This window comes from Giraffa tippelskirchi, chromosome 6 (genome assembly GCF_054371585.1).
Source record: "Giraffa tippelskirchi isolate mGirTip1 chromosome 6, T2T-mGirTip1v1.2.pri, whole genome shotgun sequence".
Lineage (NCBI taxonomy): Eukaryota > Metazoa > Chordata > Mammalia > Artiodactyla > Giraffidae > Giraffa > Giraffa tippelskirchi.
This window is the reverse complement of record NC_137280.1, coordinates 70,205,739-70,226,300: the sequence shown is the minus strand read 5'-3', so window position 1 is coordinate 70,226,300 and position 20,562 is coordinate 70,205,739. Positions and strand designations below refer to the sequence as shown.

At 41.9% G+C, this 20,562-nt stretch overlaps 1 long non-coding RNA gene across 2 annotated transcripts in view; it reads left to right on the top strand.

Annotated features, from left to right (window-relative positions):
* The window catches only part of LOC145511191 (uncharacterized), a 57,156-nt gene extending 37,366 nt beyond the window's left edge, over positions 1–19,790 (top strand). For both annotated transcript variants that reach the window (XR_014057618.1, XR_014057617.1), the window contains 3 exons: positions 15,347–15,424; positions 16,067–16,516; positions 19,314–19,790. This is a non-coding gene — a long non-coding RNA (uncharacterized LOC145511191). The remainder of the gene's footprint in view (positions 1–15,346; positions 15,425–16,066; positions 16,517–19,313) is intronic.
* The last annotated feature ends 772 nt before the right edge of the window (positions 19,791–20,562 follow it).

Here is a 20,562-nt window from a genome sequence, read left to right as displayed (position 1 = left end):
ATAAAACTGGGCTTCCCAGATAGCGCTGGTGGTAAAGAACCCACCTGCCAATGCAGGAGATGTAAGAGACACGTGTTCGATCCCTGGGTCGGGGAGATCCCCTGGAGGAGGACATGGCAACCCACTCCAGTATTCTTTCCTAGAGAATCCCATGGACAGAGAAACCTGGTGGGCTATGGTCCATGGTGTCGTAAAGAGTCGGACACGATTGAAGCAACTTAGCACACAAATGTAAAACTGAATCACTTTGTTGTACGCCTGAAACTAATACGACATTGGTAATCAACTGTGTCCAATATAAAATAAAAATTAAAAAAATGAATTCCTGTAGCTGTGGTCAAGTCAATCTCCTTCTCATATATCACCCATGACTCCTCATTGCTTGGAGGACAAAATGAGAGAATCATGGTATATGAGTTAAAAGCCTGTTTGGTGGCTGCCTATCTCAACCATCATTAGTTTTAAAATAATGTTTTTAAACTACCTAATATATATATATATATATAGTTGTTATAGAGAATAAAAAATATATAGCTGTTACAGAGAAATAATAATACTACTGAAGTAAATTTAAAAATTGTTCAACCCACTCCCTTCCCCAAAAGTAACTGCTACTAACAGTCCAGTGAGATTCTTTACAGGAATGTCAATGTATTTACAAATATTATGTTTTTAAAATGATATCCAGCAATTGTACTATTCAAATTGTTCTCTGATTTACTTTTTTACATAATAATAAATATTTAGTGATTCTTCCAACTCAGTAAAGAGGGATCTAGATTATTCTTTGCAAATGGTTGAATACAGTTTTATAAAGGGGAGGTACACACAATAATTTATGTGATCCTTCTCCTTTTAATTAACAGCTAAAATGGCTTCAAAACTTCACAATTAGATTGCTGAAATGAATATTCTTATAAAAAGAAAAGTATGCCCTTGGGTGTTATGTCTATAGGACAGATATCTATAAATGGAATCTCATATGCACTTCCAGTTTTAGCAATTTCATTGACAGTGAAAAAACTAATCATGATTGAGTACTCACTATGTGCCAGGCACAGCTCTCAGCATTTTCCATGGATCGTTATATTTAATTTCACATAACTCTAACATATAGATGATATAGATGAGGAAAGTAGGGTGCAGAGATTAAGTAACTTGTCTGAAGTCACACAGAACTGGATGGAGTGCTGGGTAGTCTGACTTCAGAGCCCATGTTCCTAACTAGTTTTAATTTTTTGTCATTTAATGAAAATATCCATTTGCCAGCAACTTAAATAACATTGGATTTAATTAACTATATAGATAAACTCACTAACAGTATAAATTTTACCTTTTTAATTTCAATGTGCATTGCCTTGATATTTTATGGTATTGAAAATGTTTTATATATTTATTAGCCTTTATATGTCTTGTATTAATTGTCCTTTTATATTCTGTTCCTGTATTTCTATGAAAATATTTAATGATTGGTTATAAAGAGGTCTTTGTATATTCTGATTATTAGTCATTTGTTACATATATTGTAATATTTTTCTTATTCTGCATTTTTTAATTTGCTATGTGTGTCTCATAGAAAAAGAAATGAAAAATGTATTATGATCAAGTATGTCAGTCTTTGGGTCCATGGCTTCACAGAGTTAAACACAAATTAGCAACTGAACAACAACAAAAACAGCAACAAATATCAGTCTTTTCCTTATAGTGTCAAAAGTTTTGAATCTTTAACTGGTCAATTTTCCCAACCTAAGGTAATAAAACTATTCCTCTATATTTATTATAATGCTTCCAAAATTTTGTTTTTAAAACATATCTTTAATATATCTTGGTATTATTTCTGTATATGGTATGAGTCAGAGAGAGAATTTTTTCAATGGTTATTCAACTGTCTAAACACTATTTCCTGAATTGTTACTTCTTTTCTGTCAGATATGAAATGAAACATCATAAATTTTCAAATACCACAGCTTGCATTCTGACCTCTCTTTTCTGTTCTTTTAATTGATTTGTTTAGACTTTGGACAATGCCAGGCTTTGAGAAAAAAATTAACGTTCCTATCTCTAGAATATAATTTTATTTCTGATACAATGAGTTGATCTTATTATATTTCACATTCAAAATACATGTAGGTATTCTTACTAATGTACTCTGAAGGGGAATTTTAGAATCAGCTTGTTGAGTTCTGTTGTTTTTTTTTTTGAGTTCTGTTTTTAAAAATGAGATTTCGATTCTGCCTCTTCATTTTACAAAGGAGGACTAAGAGCAGAGAAAAGAAGACATTTATTCAACGTCACAGGTGTGTAAACAACATGCAAATAATTCATTTGTAGGGTAGCCGGTGCCCTGACTCTGAATCAGTCTCACCACTTTCTGCCCACCTGAGAGGTGCAGAGCCAGGCTTCCACACTGGGGTCTTTCTCCATCACATGTGTTGGGTTTTAAATCCACAGAGGCTGACCAGCAGTCAATATTTCATCTCTGATGATTTTGTAAAGACAAACTCTCTTTCCTGTCTTCACTGTCTTTGTCCTTTAACTTGGCATCGACTAGCCTGACAGCATGGTGCACACAAACCACATATACCCCGCCTTCCATTGAGTCGTTCACTGCCAAGGAATAAGACCCCCCTCGCCACACAGAAACACTTAACAGACCAATTTGGGTAGTTTTGTTTCTCAAGAAACGGCACACTCTAGCCCAGCAATGACTCCCCTCGAGAGCAACATGAGCACCCTCTGACCAGCAGCTCAGTGGAAGAACCCTGGTTTCCCTGAAGCATCTCATCGGCATGACTTAGGAGTGCAGTAATTAGTCAGACCAGGGAATCAAGTCCTATTTTCTTTACATTTTAAAAATTAAATCTTGAAATAATTTTCCAGAGGAAGCCAACAGAGACCTATCCCTTTACGTTAACTACCCATTGAAACAGTCCCCGGTGGTATTAATATTTCCCCAAACTCATCCACACCAATTACAGCATTTTAACCCAGAATGAATAAAAAATTGTCCATGTGGGAGAGAGGCAGGCTCTATGGTGGGAAAGAGAAGAGATTGGAGTAAGGAAGTCCCGAGTTCCAACCTTAGCTACTGACCGGGTGGGGTTTGGAAGGACAGTTGAAAAGAGAAAGGCATTTCAGGAAGAGAGAATGCAGAGTATGCTCCATGCACGCTCAGTTGTGTCTGAGTCTTTGCAACCCCATGGACTGCAGCCGATCCATCAGGTTCTTCTGTCCGTAGAATTTTCCAGGCAAGAAGACTGGAGTGGGTTGCCATTTCCTACTCCAGGAGATCTTCCTAACCCAGGGATCAAACCCACATCACCTGTGTCTCCTGCATTGGTAGGCAGATTCTTAAACACTGAGCCACCTGGGAAGCCCATAAAACTGTGTAGAACAATGGAATGCAAAAGCATCTGGAGAGATGGGTGAACTGCAGGAAGGGCGGGATGTCTGGAGAACAGGGCATGACGGGGATCAGGTGGCAGGAGGCGAGGCTGTGCTTGATGCTAAAGAGATTGATCTGGTACTTGGTGTGGTGCTGTGAATAGAGCACAGCTGTGCTGTGAAATCCCCCTATACTGGCGGTTCCGCCCTGCTCCTTACTCACTGTGACATTGAGATAACAAGACTTCTTTTGTAGAGTTGTTTTGAGGATTAGAGATGTTGTGTGTAAAGGCTGTGGCACCATGCCCAGCTCAGAGATGTTCTGCTGTGGAGAGTTACTTTTTTTAGGAAGTGAGTGGTCATGGGGAGTATTTATTGTGATGTTGAAAGATCATCTTGCTGATGTTTGGAACATTGATTGAGGAGAAATTTGTCAGAAGGGCACCCTGATGGGAGGTCATTGTGCTTTACTAGACAAGAAAGAGCAGGGGTAGGGGGGCAGTGCATGGGGGGAGGGGGGAAGGAGACGAGGAACCACTCAAGAGTAATTTGGAAAGCCAAAGGTACAGGGCCTGGGGTGCATGGTATGTGGTGGGCAGAAGACTGGGTGGGTTTTAGAAATAGGAAGGGTTTAAGACGATGGGCAGATCTTTGCTTGGATAAAGGTTGAGAGTGATACCCCATTGAAGATAGAGAAGAATAGGCAGAGAGGCAGGTTTTGCATGGAAAAGATTGGCTCTTAATTTAGGTTTAAGCAAAGCCAACACCAGGAAGTAAAAATACAAATTCCCAGGTTATTTATCTACCCTTGGGCAAAATCCAAATATACAGAGGCAGTGAATAATCATGAAAGAGCAGTGGATCTTGACTTAGAAGATCAAGCATGTCATCTCTATCTAATCTTGCTGTGTAATTTTGAGGAAAAAAAAATGCTGAGCTTCTATGAGCTTCAGTTTCCTTATCTATAAAGCAGAGAAAATGAGCATCAACCCTGCCATCTCCATCACAGTGTGAAGAGACTCTCCAGAGCCACTGTCTCAAGACCTTGGCCCCATGGAAGCAACCTGGATGCCCATGGACAGATGAGTGGATAAAAAAATGTGATACATATATGCAACGGAATATTACTCAGCCATGAAAAGGAATGAATGTGAGTCAGTTCCAGGGAGATGGATGATGGACTTGGAGCCTGTTATAGAGAGTGAAGTAAGTCAGAAAGAAAAATATAAATATCATATATTAATGAATATATATAGAATCATATATATGGTTCGTGACATTGTACAGCAGGCAGGGATCAAGACCACTCTCAAGAAAAAGAAATGCAAAAAGGCAAAATGGTTGTCTGAGGAGACTTTACAAATAGGTGAGAAAAGAAGAGAAGCTAAAGGCAAAGGAGAAAAGGAAAGATATACCCATTTGAATGCAGAGTTTCAAAGAAGAGCAAGGAGAGATAAGAAAGTCTTCCTTGGTAATCAATGCAAAGAAATAGAGGAAAAAAACAGAATGTGAAAGACTAGAGATTTCTTCAAGAAAATTAGAGATACCAAGGGAACATTTCATGCAAAGATGGGCACAATAAAGGACAGAAATGGTATGGACCTAACAGAAGCAGGAGATATTAAGAACACATGGCAAGAATACACAGAAGAACTGTTCAAAAAAGATCTACACGACCCAGATAATCACAATGGTGTGATCACTCACCTAGAGCCAGACATCCTGGAATGTGAAGCCAAGTGGGCCTTAGGAAGCATCACTACAAACAAAGCTAGTGGAAGCCATGGAATTCCAGTTGAGCTATTTCAAATCCTAAAAGATGATGCTGTGAAAGTGCTGCACTCAGAATGTCAGCAAATTTGGAAAACTCAGCAGTGGCCACAGGACTGGAAAAGGTCCATTTTCATCCCAATCCCAAAGAAAGGCAATGCCAAAGAATGTTCAAACTACGGCACAATTGCACTCATCTCACATGCTAGCAAAGTAATGCTCAAAATTCTTCAAGCCAGGCTTCAACAGTATGTGAACCGTGAACTTCCAGATGTTCAAGCTGGGTTTAGAAAAGGCAGAAGAACCAGAAATCAAATTTCCACCATCTATTGGATCATTGAAACAGCAAGAGAGCTCCAGAAAAACATCTGCTTCATTGACTACACCAAAGCCTTTGACTGTGTGGATCACAACAAACTGTGAAAAATTCTGAAAGAGATGGGGATACCAGACCACCTGACCTGAGAAATCTGTATGCAGGTCAACAAGCAACAGTTAGAACCAGACATGGGACAACAGAATGGTTCAAAATTGAGAAAGGAGTACATATATTGTCACCCTGCTTATTTTACTTATATGCAGAGTACATCATGAGAAACGCTGGGCTGGATGAAGCACAGGCTGGAATAAAGACTGCCAGGAGAAATATCAATAACCTCAGATATGCAGATGACACCACCCTTATGGCAGAAAGAGGAGAAGAACTAAAGAGCCTCTTGGTGGAAGTAAAAGAGGAGAGTGAAAAAGCTGGCTTAAAACTCAACATTCAGAAAACTAAGATCATGGCATCTGGTCTCATCACTTCATGGCAAATTGATGGGGAAACAATGGAAACAGTGACAGACTTTATTTTTTTGAACTCCAAAATCACTACAGATGGTGACTGCAGCCATGAAATTAAAAGACGCTTACTCCTTGGAAGAAAAGCTATAACCAACCTAGACGGCATTTTAAAAAGCAGGGACGTTACTTTGCTGACAAAGGTCCATCTAGTCAAAGCTATGGTTTTTCCAGTAGTCATGTTTGGATGTGAGAGTTGAACTATAAAGAAAGCTGACCACAGAAGAATTGATGCTTTTGAACTGTGGTGTTGGAGAAGACTCTTGAGAGTCACTTGGACTGCAAGGAGATCCAACCAGCCCATCCTAAAGGAAATCAGTCCTGAATATTCATTGTAAGGACTGATGCTGAAGCTGAAACTCCAATACTATGACCACCTGATGCAAAGAACTAACTCACTGGAAAAGACCTTGATGCTGGGAAAGATTGAAGATTGGAGAAGGGGATGACAGAGGATGAGATGGTTGGATGGCATCACCAATTCAATGGACATGAGTTTCAGTTAGCTCCAGGAGTTGGTGATGGACAGAGAAGCCTGCAGTCCATGGAGTCAGACATGACTGAGCAACTGAACTGAACTGATGGAATCTAGAAAAATGGTATTGATGAGCCTATTTGCAGGGCAGGAACAGAGATGTAGTTGTAGAGATTCAACTTATGGACACAGCAGGAGAAAGAGAGAGTGGAACAAATTGAGAGAGTAGCATTGAAACATATACCTTACTATATGTAAAACAGATAGCCAGTGGGGAGCTGTTATATAACACAGGGAGCTCAACCTGGTGCTCTATGATAACCTAGAGGGGTGGGATGGGGTGGGAGGTGGGATGGAGTTTCAAGAGGGAGGGAACGTATGCATACTTATGACTGATTCACACTGTCATGTGGCAGAAACCAATACACCATTGTAAAGCAACAATCCTCCAATTAAAAATAATAGTAATAAAGAAAGACCTTGGTCCCTAGCATGTCAGACCAACTCAAGGATGAGTTAACTTTGTGGTCTTGTGGGTCATGAATGCACCTGTGCTTTCAATGGGCAGGTATAGATTTCCAAACTGTCCTGCTTGCCTTCCTGGTAGGACTCGCTGAGAGACTCCAGAGTGGGGACACTGTGCTTCTTGTGGGAACACACAGCAGTCCCTGCCATCTGCCCGAGGCAGAAGGAAATAGAGACAATGTTCTGCCCTCTGCAGGGACTGGCACTGCGGGAAGAGGCAGGACAAGAAGATCTGTTCCCCTCAGTCCCGAGAGAATGGCTGCTGAGAGTTTTCGTTGGGCTTTACTGAAGCCAAGATGAGAAGGATTAGGATAATTTTAATAGGAAGGATGGAAGGAAATAAATATAGAAGCCTAGAAAGAAGCAAAAGAGGGAGAGTGGAAGGGAGAGACTTCAGTCCATAACCTGACCTCCTCCTCCTTGTGTTTTCAGCAATCAGGACGCAGTACTAGTAAATGTGACTTCCAAGGCCAGTCCTAGTGCCTACACCTTAATCCAGTGTTCCCTGTTCATTCTGCATGATTCTGCCCAGGTGGCATCTCTCCAAGGGGCCATTCTTAACCATCTTGGCCAGGTGAGATGGTCCCCTGGATGCTCCCACACTACTCTCTTTCCATATACTCCCTTTTTTTTGTATAGCAATGATCTTTTTACACGCCCTGCTTCCTCACATGGGCTTCCCCGATGGCTCAGTGGTAAAGAATCTGCCTGCAATGCAGGAGACACGCATTCGATTCCTGGCTTTGGAAGATGCCCTGGAAGAGGGCATGGCAACCCACTCCAGAATTCTTGCCTGGAAAATCCCATGGACAGAGGAGCCTGGCAGGCTGTAGTCCATAGGGTCAACAGAGTCAGACACGAGACTATGAAATCCATGTTATTACCACCACCATCCTTCATAAACAAATTGGTTGGAGCCCAGAGAAATTAAGTAACTTCCCTAAGGTCACAGAACTAGGATGTGCAGATCCAAGATTTAAACCTGCCTTACCCTGGTCTCATTCCAAATCTCTTCATTTTCCCCATTTCAAACTGTTTTCTACAACAAATAGATTGCTAAAGTGCCCCCATAGGAAACATGTTTTCTCTAAAATGAACCTCAAGCTGGACACTCAAAAGTGGTCCCAAGGGTCCTGGGGAGATGGAATATTCTGCCTTTCAAAGAGAATGATCTTATAATTCACAAGTTTGCCTTTCAATTAACTGAGGACTGTGACTCTTTATTTAATGTTATTTCTACATAATCTAATTTCAGCTGCAGGTTAATGGACCCGTGGGGAGTTATTGCTACTTTGGTTTCAAAAGCATTCCGCAGCATTCCCAGATTATTGGTCATTAATGGAATCACCCAGCTGTTTTGACTTTCTCCCAATCCTTTTTGAGGTGACCTTAGAGGAAAGGACAAAAACAGAGACCAAGGGACTCACTCTTAGGATATCAGAACTTGCTGAACTCTATTTCTGCCAGCCCTGTTACCACACTGGATTCCAGGTCGTAGAAAACCACAGGCTCATCATCAGACCCTACTTGTCCTATGCTATTATTCATGCAAATACATTTACTAAGCAGCTAGTATGCCCAATATACCACGCTAGTATGACTGGACACATAGAGTTGAGTCAAATATGGTGCAAAGTAAGAGTCCCACTCAGCTGGGATAACCACTAAAGCTGTAGCTTCCTATTAATATGTGCAGGGTTCATGTGCAGTTTCATCATGGTGCTTATTATTGCTTATTTATTCATCCAAGTAACATGGATGGAAAATCCAACACGAATTAGCTCTCTTCCTGATGGTAACTTCTGATGAGTCCAACCTTGTAAGATTGTCTCCTAAGGGATACAGATAAATTAATAAGTAGTGACATTTCAAAGTGATGAGTCAGCAAAGTTGGAAGCATAGGCGATTATGAGAGCATACAGGAGTCATTCCTGTTCAGGACTGAGGAGTCAGGCAATCTTCCCAGAGAATCTTATGGTTTAGTCTAAGTTTAGACCTGAGGATGAATGGGTTGTTGTTCAGTTGCTCAGTCGTGTCCAACTCTTTGCAACCCCATGGACTGCAGCGTGCCAGGCTTCCCTGTCCTTTATCATCTTCCAGAGTTTACTCAAACTCATGTCCATTGAGTCAATGACACTATCCAACCATCTTATCCACTGTCACCCCCTCCTCCTCCTGCCGTGAATATTTCCAAGCATCAGAGTCTTTTCCAGTGAGTTGGCTCTTTGTGTCAGGTGAACAAGAGTCAGCCCCAAGAATCAGCAAAGAGATAGAGGTGGAGAATGTTTAGTTGGAGGACCAGTATGAGAAGAAACATAGGATGAGAAAGAAAAGGTCACAGTGGGGAAATTACAGTGGTTAATGTGCCTTAAGTAGAGTTCAGAGTAAAGACAATAGTAAAGAGGAATGAAAAACACCTGTGCAGAGCATAGAGGTTCCCAAAAGTCTACAGAAGAGATTGAACTTCATCCTGTAGATAATGAAGGGTGTGTGGAGGTTCTCATAGGTGAGTGATGTTAGTAGATTCAGACTTTTGACAAATCATCCAGCTGCCCTATGCATATCTGATTTGGGCATTGAAAAGGGGAGTTTGGAGGAACTGGACCAAGACAGTGACCAGAGCTACTGAGGAAGCACTAAAGATGAAGAGAAGGGGGACCAATGTGAAGAAAAATTGGGATTAGTGTCAACAGAAGATATGAGAAGTGAGATGAGTTTCTGTAACTGCAGATATTTGACTTTCAGAAAAATACAAGCTAGAAACTTTAGCCCACCTCAAGCCCAGATTTCTGCCTTTTGTGAATGACTGATACACAAGTTAATCAGGTTTTTCCATATTATGGAATATGAGATCAAAACCATTCTACTCAAGATTTTATATATTTAATAATATTTGAAGAATAAAGAGTTTGGGGATCTAATAGCACAGATGGCTTTGATTGTAGTCTACGGGGGTGATTCAGGATCCAGTAGGTCATGGAAAAATGTCCCCAAATGATGACAAGGTAAACAAACATCTTTCATTTTAATGAGTGTCCAAGCTTTGTTTTCACAGATTTTTGAAATGATACTTCACTGGTGAAATATTTAATTTGCTTTAGAAATGAAAAAAAAAAAATCTTGGTTCCTCAAAGGCATGATGGTGATAAAGATTAGTGGCCTGTTTCACTGTATTCCACTTACAAAATGGCTTCACAGCTGCACAGAAGCTACTGGAAGCAGAATGTCTTAACAAATTTTTAAAAGTATGAAAAGTCTTCACTCTGGAGAAGATGATGTTTCACGTTTTCTGAAAATCACACCCCAGCTTTTGTACCACTAAGTTGTGAGCAGAAGTGGAAGGACACGTTGTCTGGAGGCCAACCGATGAGCTTTGAACACCTGTTTGCACCTAAGCCAGCTGCACAAGTTTGGGGAAATCACTCCATCTTGGTGGTGTGCTGTCTTATCTGTGAAGTGAAGGTGATGATGAGCGCCCACTTCACAGGGCAGCTGCAAGGTGTGAGTCAGAGCACTCTGTCTTCCCTGGTCCAACGCTGCATCGTCGTCTGTAAGGTGACAAGGCTACATCCTACCGAGCCTACTTCCCAGGCTGCTGTGAGCTCGAGGGACCCACCAGATCCTGGCTCCTGTTCAGATGCTGACTGCCTAGAGGATGGGATCTTTAAGCACTCCTGTCACCTGGCTCTTACTGGCACTCCATGGAGTTGCCAGAATTCAATCAATCAAAAGGAATTTGACTTCTGTATTGTTCACTTGTAAAACATAAAATGTGCTGTCTTTGGAAAAGGAGAAGAAAGCACTGTCAAGGTGGTCTGTGGTTTGGAAAGAGGCTCTTTCTAGGTCACTTCCTGACGTTGGTGTTGGGCTTCCCTGGTGACTCAGATGGTAAAGAATCTGCACAAAATGCGGGATGTCCAGGTTTGATTTCTGGGTTGGGAAGATCCCCTGGAGAAGGAAATGACTATCCACTCCAGTATTCTTGCCTGGAGAATCCCATAGACAGAGGACCCTGGCAAGCTACAGTCCATGGGGTCACAAAGAGTTGAAGACAAGCAACTAACACTCATTTTCACACTTTACTGACATTGGTATTACCCAAACAGTAGCCTAATGAGTTCTGCCATCACACTGTCCCCCAGAGACCCCTGCACCCCACCCCTCATCCCTGGCTACTGCTCACTCCCAACCCCACCGCCCCACTCTTCTGCTGCCCTGATCTGGGCCATCAGGAGTGAGTTGATAAGAAGAAAACAGAGGAAAGAAATCAGAGATTGACAACTTGACTTTATCTACTAAAAATATTCTCAGGGACAGGGTAGGGATAGCTGATTGAAAGAAGAGGTGCCTCAACAGTATCTCTGAAGACCACAGCCCTGCCCACCCCTACCCCTGCCCTGGTTCAACTTTTCATATCTTCTCACAAGAATCCTTTCAACAGCATTCTAAGCTTTCTCTCTTTCCCCACAGGCCTGGTTTCCCTCCCACACAGGTCTGAACCTTCCACACTCGTCCCAAGCACTCCCCCTGTGAAGAGTATAGGCTTTGCAGACCCAGTGGTAAATCCCAACTCTGCCACATGGCTCCTGCGGTCCTCCCCTGACAGATTTGTTGCAAAGAGCAGTAACGATGCAGCTAAGACACAGAGTGGCCATGCAAGAAATGATAGCTCATATTATTCAAAAAGGAAAGCTCCTGACTCCTCAGCCTGGCTCTGATGACTTTCCACGCTCAGCAGCTTGACTTCCTCTCAATTATCTCACCCTCCAACTCTGAACTACTGTTCAACTAGGTCAGCTGGGGGGCCCAATCTGTATAAAAGGATGAACCTGAGGTTCTGAGGGACCAGAGTGGGTGGCTGCAGTGGGGCTTACCAACCATTTCATGAGCATTTCACGTGAGCAGTTCTGACCAATGGACTGTGAGAGGTGTCTGGTGTCAGGGAGATGCACGATCTTCTAGTTTTCTTTCTCCATCACGACACCCTTGCTGAAATGCAATCACGAGATCCAATAGCCCAGCTTGCTAAGTCACTGAGTGAAGGAAAACTGGCCTGGAGAGTCTCTGGGACTCTGCATGGCTAAGCACCCAATCTTTTCTGTGCTGCTTAGACTTAGGGCCTGCTTGTTACTATTGCATAACCTAACCTATCCTAACTAATACATAGGTGAAATATTTACTAAATAATTATTATTCCTGACTTTACACAAGGCCATTATAATAAGTGATAACAAAATACCCAGAGCCCTGTTTTCATTTAGTGAACTAATGATGAAGTACTGCAATCAACAGACGATTAAAACACAGTATGATATGTGTGTGTGTGCTCCATCATGTCTGACTCTTTGCAACCCCATGGACTGTAGCCTGCCGGGCTCCTCTGCCCATGGGATTTTCTTTCTTTCTTTTTTTTTTTTTTAATAAATTTATTTATTTTAGTTGGGGGCTAATTACTTTACAATATTGTAGTAGTTTTTGCCATACATTGACATGGCAAGAATACTGGCACGGGTTGCCATTTCCTCCCTCAGGGGATCTTCTCAACCCAGGGATCAAACCTGAGTCTCCTGTGTCTCCTGTGTTGGCAGGTATGTTCTTTACCACTGAGGCACCTGGGAAGTCCAGTGTGATATGTACTCAAATACAATTTGCTCTAGGATAATAGAACAAGAAAATTTAATATGGTCCAGGGTCAGAAAAACTTTCTTAAAGGAAGCAGCATCTAGTCAGAACCTAAAGAATGAATGACAGGGGATATGCTGGGTTGTTTTGAGGATTAGGTGATATGTTCATTATGAATATCATGGTCAATAAATAATTCCATCTCTGACCTTTATTTTTCAAGTGCTTTAACCTGGATCTATTCACTTCTTTCCAGAAAAATGTAAAAGTCTTTCCCTTTAATTGTTAGCACACAAAATCCTCTTTCTAAGCTGAATTCCCTTTATCTGGAATTCTAGAATAGCCAGACTTGCTTTAGTACAGTTATCCTATATTTTGGGGGGCTTCAGAGATAGTACAGATGAAGCATGAGTCATTCCATCTTGTGACTTAGGGAATGTGTCTTAGAGGCTGAGTCATAAAATTATAAAGTCGTGGAACATTTGGATGGAAGACCAAAGGGAGAAAAAAAAAATAAAAGTTCTTCTTGGCATATGAATTATCTTGAAACAGATCTGTAATAGGATGCTGAAACTGAAGCCTCTAATAAGCACCATAAAATAACAGATGAGAAATTCAAAGCCAGATCTCTGGGTAAGGAATTTGCAAAGAAAATGTCAGAGGACCTGTCTCAGAGATCGAGACCCTCTTCCTCACTGAGGGTTTAGAGAGAGTTAAGGGAAACAGAAGGAAAATTGTCAAGGAGCTTTCTTTAGAGATGCTGTTATATTGATGTGTCCCAACTAAAGTGTGACAAGAACTTTCAATGGAATCATTCTAAGAGATTTGAAGTATGTTCCCTATATCTGAGGTCTGATTCCCAGCAGGAAATGCAGAGGATAGAAGAGGGCTGGTAAGCTGCTTTGAGGGTAGGACTTCGGGAATCCTACTATGCAGGGACTCAGTGTTTCTGGAGCAAAAGATATTGGTGTTCCCCATGAGACAGTGTGGGATTCTTTGCAGTGAGGGAAAGCCAGGGCAGGAATGTTTCAATTCATTGGGCTCCCCACAGTGGATGGGATTCTGTCATCAAAAGCCTGAGTTCCAGACTTCCCTGGTAGTACAATGAATAGGAATCTGCCTGCCAGTGCAGGGAACATGGGTTCAATCCTTGGTGGGGGGAGATTCCACATGCTGCGAGGCAACTAAGTCCATGCACCACAACTACTGAACCCACGTGCTGCAAATAACTAAAGCTCATTCACCTTGAGCCTGTACTCTGCAAGAAGAGAAGGCACCACAGTGAGAAGCCCATTCACAGCAAAAAAAAAAAAAAGTAGCCGCACTTGCTGCAACTAGAGACCGCCCAGCACAGCAACAAAGAACCAGCACAACCAAAGTATAAAATAAATTTAGAAAAAAAAGAAGAACCTGGGTTCCTAGGGTCTGAGTTTCTTCTAGCTGGATAAGGGGAGCCTCATGGAGGGGGGGATTCTCAGTGGTAGGATTTCTGAGATCCTCAAATGCTGATAATCCTACCAGGTCCTGGGGTGCTAGGGCAGCCGATCATGGTGCCATCCAAAGAGAGCATTCTGTTTCCTTCCCTCTCCTCCTCCCCTCCCACCCTGAGGGGTCAGAAGCTACTAAGAAGCTGTGGTTTTGGAAAATGTTAAAGCATAAGACAGAAGAAAGAGAAGTTGGTTCCGAACTCCCTAACTTTCCCTCCATGGGCTTCCACCCTAAAAACATATGAGCTGGGAGAAGCAGGAAGTTGTTGTTCAGTCACCAAGTTGTGTACACTCTTTATGACCCCATGGACTGCAGCACACCAGACCTCATCTCCTGGAGTATGCCCAAGTTCATGTACATTGAATCAGTGATGCCATCCAACCATCTCATCCTCTGTCACCCTCTTTTCCTTCTGCCTTCAATCTTTGCCAGCATCAGGGTCTTTTCCAATGAGTTAGCTGTTTGCATCAGGTGGCTAAAGTATTGGAACTTCAGTTTCAGCATCAGTCCTTCCAGTGAGTATTCAGAGTTGATCTCCTTTAGGATTGACTGATTTTATCTCCTTGCTGTCCAGCAGACTCTCAGGAAGTAGGAACATTCACTATCAAATCTTGTTTAGAATTTTGGCTCAAACCTTTGACTGGGCACTAAATTTTTGAGACTTAAAATGGCTATGGAAATGCCTATTACCTGAGAGTCATCAAAAAAGTCTTGGATTTAACCTTATTTTCTTCCAAGGGCAGAAGTTTGCCCCATTGAATACATTTTAAAGAAGTGGTGGGAGAATCAAACACAAGTGCATTTTAATTGCTTCACAAGCTGTGCTTGTTCAACCTGCATCTCATGAAGGATTTTCAAGCATCTCTTTGAAACTGCAGGGAACAAGTAATTTTTTAAGATCCTTAAAAATTACTTAAGAATAAGAAATGGCAAATGGATGCCAACTGTATAGGGCTCCTTCCCTGGTAGTTCAGTGATAAAGAATCTACCTGCCACTGCAGGAAACATGGATTTAATCCCTGATCCAGGAAGATCCCTGGAGAAAGAAATGGCAACCCACTCCAGTACTCTTGTCTGGAGGTCGCCATGGACAGAGAAGACTGGCAGGCTACAGTCCATGGGATCACAAAGAGTTGGACACGACTTAGCCACTGAACAATAACAACAATCATTCACTTAGGATGTACAAAATGTCCCTTGTGTTTGCTTGATTTAGTATCAACTCTCATTCCTTCCTTTTAGGAACTCCAATTTGTCAGCCTGAAATTCTCATCCAAGAAGATTTTTAGGAACAGAATCCTCCAGATTGGGCACTGCAGGGTAAGGAAATCATGTGAATGACTCTTGTGCTGCCCGCTTTTATCCTGAGCCATTTTTAGGGTTTCTGAGCCCTGTCTCTTGCTATGGCCTGGATTCAGCTATAACCCTTGCATTGCCCAGTCTACACACAAGTCATTTCTCATCACATATGCATCAAAAAAACAAGCCAACACACGTGTATACATACACTCCAAACTACCTCCTCCTCTGTCATCAAAAATCAACTCTTAAAACTTGAAAAAGAAAGATAGTTGGTTTGTTTTTGAGGATTATTTCTGAAGAATGTTTAAGATTACAAAGAGAAATAAATCACATATACCAATGCCCAGACCTAAATTTCTTCCTTAAGCTCCTTTTAATTTTCTCAGATTTCCTTTGCTAAAGCAGCTGTCATCTCTCTCCATTGGCCGGAACCCTGCTCCCATTCCATACCCCATCTGCTTACACACACTGTTCCTAGTTTGGCTGAACAAAGCCTCAGCCTTTAGCCAAGTCCCGACCAGCTGCCCCTGGGTTTGCCCTGGGCTACTGAGACCCTCAGGCAACCCCAGGGACACTGAGGGGTGGATGTGGTTGGGGCGGGAGGTGGGGTCCTGGGCATCCATACTGCTTGCGTACTTAGGGTGCCTTTCTTTTTTTCAGGACATGACTGCATCACGCCTCTGAATTTTCCTTTCCTGAGTGTTTTTCCCCCACAACCCTGCTCTAGTTGACTGAAACTACAGAAAGACTAGGTGCAGCTCCCATGAAATGGGTCTTCACATTAGTGGAGCCTCCAGAAGGGGAAAGGAAGATTTCCTCTAACTTTGACTTCATAGGCAAATTAGTTCCTGTCACAGTGTACTGCCAAGAAATAGGAACTCTGTCTCCATCCTTTTTTGAAAGCAAAATATTGCCAATAATTTTGCCAATTCAATTAAGTGAAAATATTCTTTGTTCCTCAGAATCTGGCCCTGATAACCAGCCCAGATTCTCTCTTTTATCCATCTTCCTTACTGAATACACATGGTGGTTTATAATTGAAAATGCGTGAACATGCAGAAACCCAGGGAAGCTGGCAACTTCTTTTAATGTGTAAATTGTGTTCAAGAAGTAAGTACACCTTGGCATTCTCAAAAGTCATGCTCCCTTACCATCAGCTGCAGGAACAGAACTAAATTATAAATTAAAGCCAGCTGCCAAGTACACACACACACACACACACACACACACACACACACACACACACACACAAAGGCATTCATTCCACAAGTGCATCCTAATTTGGGACCTTATTATGGGGGCCAGTGACAAATAGTTCTGCAAACTTTCAAGAAAGCAAGAGAGCAAGAAAAGTAGAATACATTTGGAGAGGTAAAATTAAATGGTATTTCATTACTAATGGCCATCTGAAGAAATTCAGATCGGGGACATCAGTCTTCAAGGAGTTCACAGTTGGCAATAAAAAATAAATTAATAAAAATCTATATCCACTTGAAAGCACCAATTAAAAAAATACAGCTTAAAAAAATCATCTCCTTTCTCAGCACTGACAAAGTCATTTCTTGGCCAGCTCTGTGAAGAAGGCTGCCGCATTTTGCATTTTGCATGAGGGAAACATTTTCAAAAAACTGTATCACCTAGTTTTTATTATCTAATTTTATATCACTTTGTCAGAAAAGGTCATATAATCAAAGCTATGGTTTTCCCAGTAGTCATGTAGAGATGTGAGAGTTGTACCATAAAGAAGGCTGAGCACCAAAGAATTGATGCTTTCAAACTGTAGTGCTGGAGAAGACTCTTGAGAGTCCCTTGGATGGCAAGGAACTCAAAACAGTCAATACTAAAGGAAATCAACCCTGAATATTCATTGGAAGAATTGTTACTGAAGGTGAAACTGCAATACTTTGGCCACCTAATGCAAAGAGCTGACTCATTGGGAAAGACCCTGATCCTGAGAAAGACTGAAGTCAAAAGCAGAAGGGGGCAGCAGAGGATGAGATGGTTAAGTAGCATCACAGACTCAATGGACGTGAATTTGAGTGAACTCCAGGAGATAGTGGAGGACAGAGGAGCCTGGCATGGTGAAGTCCATGGGGTAGCAAAAAGTTGAACATGAGTCAGCAACTGAACAACAATGACAGTTTTACTTAGTGACACCCCATTCTGCCACCCTTGCCCATGTAGCCAGTACTGAATATAGAAAGAGGCAATGAGGCATCCTCTGATCAAATTAGAGTCAGAACTAATCTTCATCAGAGAAACCTGCAGGAATACATGACGGCAGGATGGTGATGGTGGGAGGGCGATATTGGGGAGTGGGGTGGGCCCAGGGCATCATCTCACCTCCAAAAAGCTGCACACCCATCTGGAAAGCGGGGCATATCAGGGACAGTTCTATGAAGCGTCTCTCTAGTATCTCCTCAACCCCTGTCCTCTTTGCCATCCCCACTGCTCCTTGAAACACATTTTACATTATCCAGACTCTTTGGATAGCCCCAAAAGGTAGAGGCAGGAACAGTAAGGAAACTCCAGGGAAGAACCTTAGTGCTCAATGGAAGAAATACTATGATTGATTCTCGGCTTTGAAAGAGCTTCCACCAATCAGAATTTGGTTTTTAAGTCAGAGCTAATTGTTTCCTCTTCCTAGATTAATCATCCATGGGTATAAATCAGCAGATGATAAATGCAAAGCAGGAGACAGCAATAAAACACTATCAAATGGAGCTTCTGCAGCAGACACTGCTGGCTGCCTAACCAATGACCAGCTCCCTCATCCTTCTGTGTCAAAGAAGAGCCCACCTCTCCTGATGGCCAGAAAGTGCTGGATTCTTGCTTTTGAGCTTTCCTGGCAGCAAGGATTGTTCTTGGAAATCAATCTGTGCCAATGATATGTAAAGGGAAGCTTGCTGTTTTTGGCGGAGACTTCCAGAAAATACTCCGCCCTGCTCCATGATAAAAATGCTGTTGTTTAGTCCTTAAGTTGTGTCCAACTCTTTTGTGACCCCATGGACTGGAGCCCACCAGGCTCCTCTGTCCATGGGATTTCCCAGGCAAGAATACTGGAATGGGTAACCATTTCCTCCTTCAGGGGATCTTTTTAACCCAGGGATCAAGCCCATGTCTCCTGCACTGGCAGGCAGATTCTTTACCACGGAGCCACCAGGGAAGCCCCATGATAAAAATAGATTTTATTTTAAAAAGCAGCATGCCTCCCTTTTCCTTTTGGATTGCCACCTGTGCATAGTGATGCAGTTTATGCACAAAGCTCATCAGCTCCGAGAGAAGGGAACATGTGGGTTCTTGACGGCACTGGCCAGGTGCTGAGTCAGTACTGGAACCACTGGCTGCTGGACACCTTGTTATTGAAAACAAGACCTCACCTTAAGCCATGCTTAGTGAAATCATCTGCTGTTTTTAGCTGAAAGCATCCTAACTGGTATGATTATTTAATAGGTTATCTGTTGCTTTGGTCACCCACGAGACTATAGTTTACAACTCCTACAGAGCCTTTGGTAATGTTGAGGCTTGCTGGTAAGTCTGCACTGTTACCTCTGGGAACTCCACAAGAAAAACCAATGTTCTTGTTTTCTAGAGACAAGGAGCGGAAAGGACTGAATCCTATCTCAGCTTCTTTCTAGCTATGCAAACTTGGGCAAGTCCTTACCACCCTGGAACTCGGTGCGCTGATCTGTAATATGAAGCCTTACTTCACCAGGACTTACTCCAGCTCCTGGGGAATTGAATGAACCAATGCCGATCAGGCACCCAGCACAGTGCCTGGCATGTGGGGAGAATGCAGTCCCCACTCTGCTATCGTTTCTGTTCCTCACCTACGGGGGTGTGAGAGTGTCCAGTGGGTCTGAGTTGCTGGTGGACTGACTAGCTCTTGTTTTCCTTTACATGTTAGAGTAAGGACCACCCACCTGGGCCTCTTAGCAAAGGAAGAAGCAGTGTGAATCCTTCGAGAGGCTAGAGGGCTATGAGAGAGAAGTTCAACTTCCAAACCATCACTTAAGAAGCCTACTCTACTCTGAGTCCTGTTGCTGTTCTCGTCTTATCTCTGGGAGTTGCTGAAAAAGGACTCAACGCTACAGCCATTCTTGGATCTTACCTGAGTCCACCTCTTCTGTGATTCTTCATGCATTTGTCCAGGCTGCTCCCAGGCCTGCGGCATCATTCACCATCATCTGGCGACTTCTGTCTCTTCCCCTCTGAGGAGCCTCATTTCTCACTCTGTAGACTCTCTTCTGGCCCCTGTCACAGAACCCTTCACGGGTTTGATTTCTTCCCCTACTAAATTGTCTCTTCAGTCCCAAACACATATCTTGCTTCTATCAAGTAGTAAATAAATCTTGGTTGGGTGGCAACATACCCATAAGATTAAGCTCAGTGGTAAGTAAACACTATTCTATGTGGTTGTATATTTGATCTAGCAAAATTATTTCTATTTCTTTTCCTGTGAGGTAAAACCTGATGTGTATATTATCTCCACCAGAATTTTTTTTTTTTGAGAACTTTCTGCTTTATTGCTGTAAGAATAGACTACCACCACTTTGCTAGGGTGAAATTGTGCAAAGAAACACAACATATGTTTAGCAATGGGAAAGTAACAATTAATAATTCATGAATTAGAGGAGAATTCATAATGGAAATTCAGAAGTGAGTGGTGATAAAGGCATTACATGTTAAGTTATGAGTAATGTAATCTAAAGGATACTTAGACGGAAACATATTGTCTTAACGTATGTATTAGAAAAGAAATGAAATCTTAAGAAGCTACATATTTAATACAAAAACTAAAAGTAAAGAACCATAGAATAAACTGAAAGAAACTTTAAAAGATAAAATCAAGATAAAATCAACAGCAATTAAATAGAAAATAAGGACACATTAAAGATATTTGTTTTCAAAAGGGCATTTCATTGAAAAGATTCATAAAATAGCTCTCTGACAAGATTGCTCAAGAAAGAAAAACACAAATAAACAAGGTTTAGAATGATAAAGGAAATATGCTGCAGTTTTAGGACATTTTAGCAATCATTAAGCCATGGTGTGAAGAGTCTTATGACAATCATTTTGATAACTAAGATGGGATTAATATTTTCAGAAAAATGAAATTTATCAAAATTGGCTCAAGAAGAAATAGAAAACCTGAA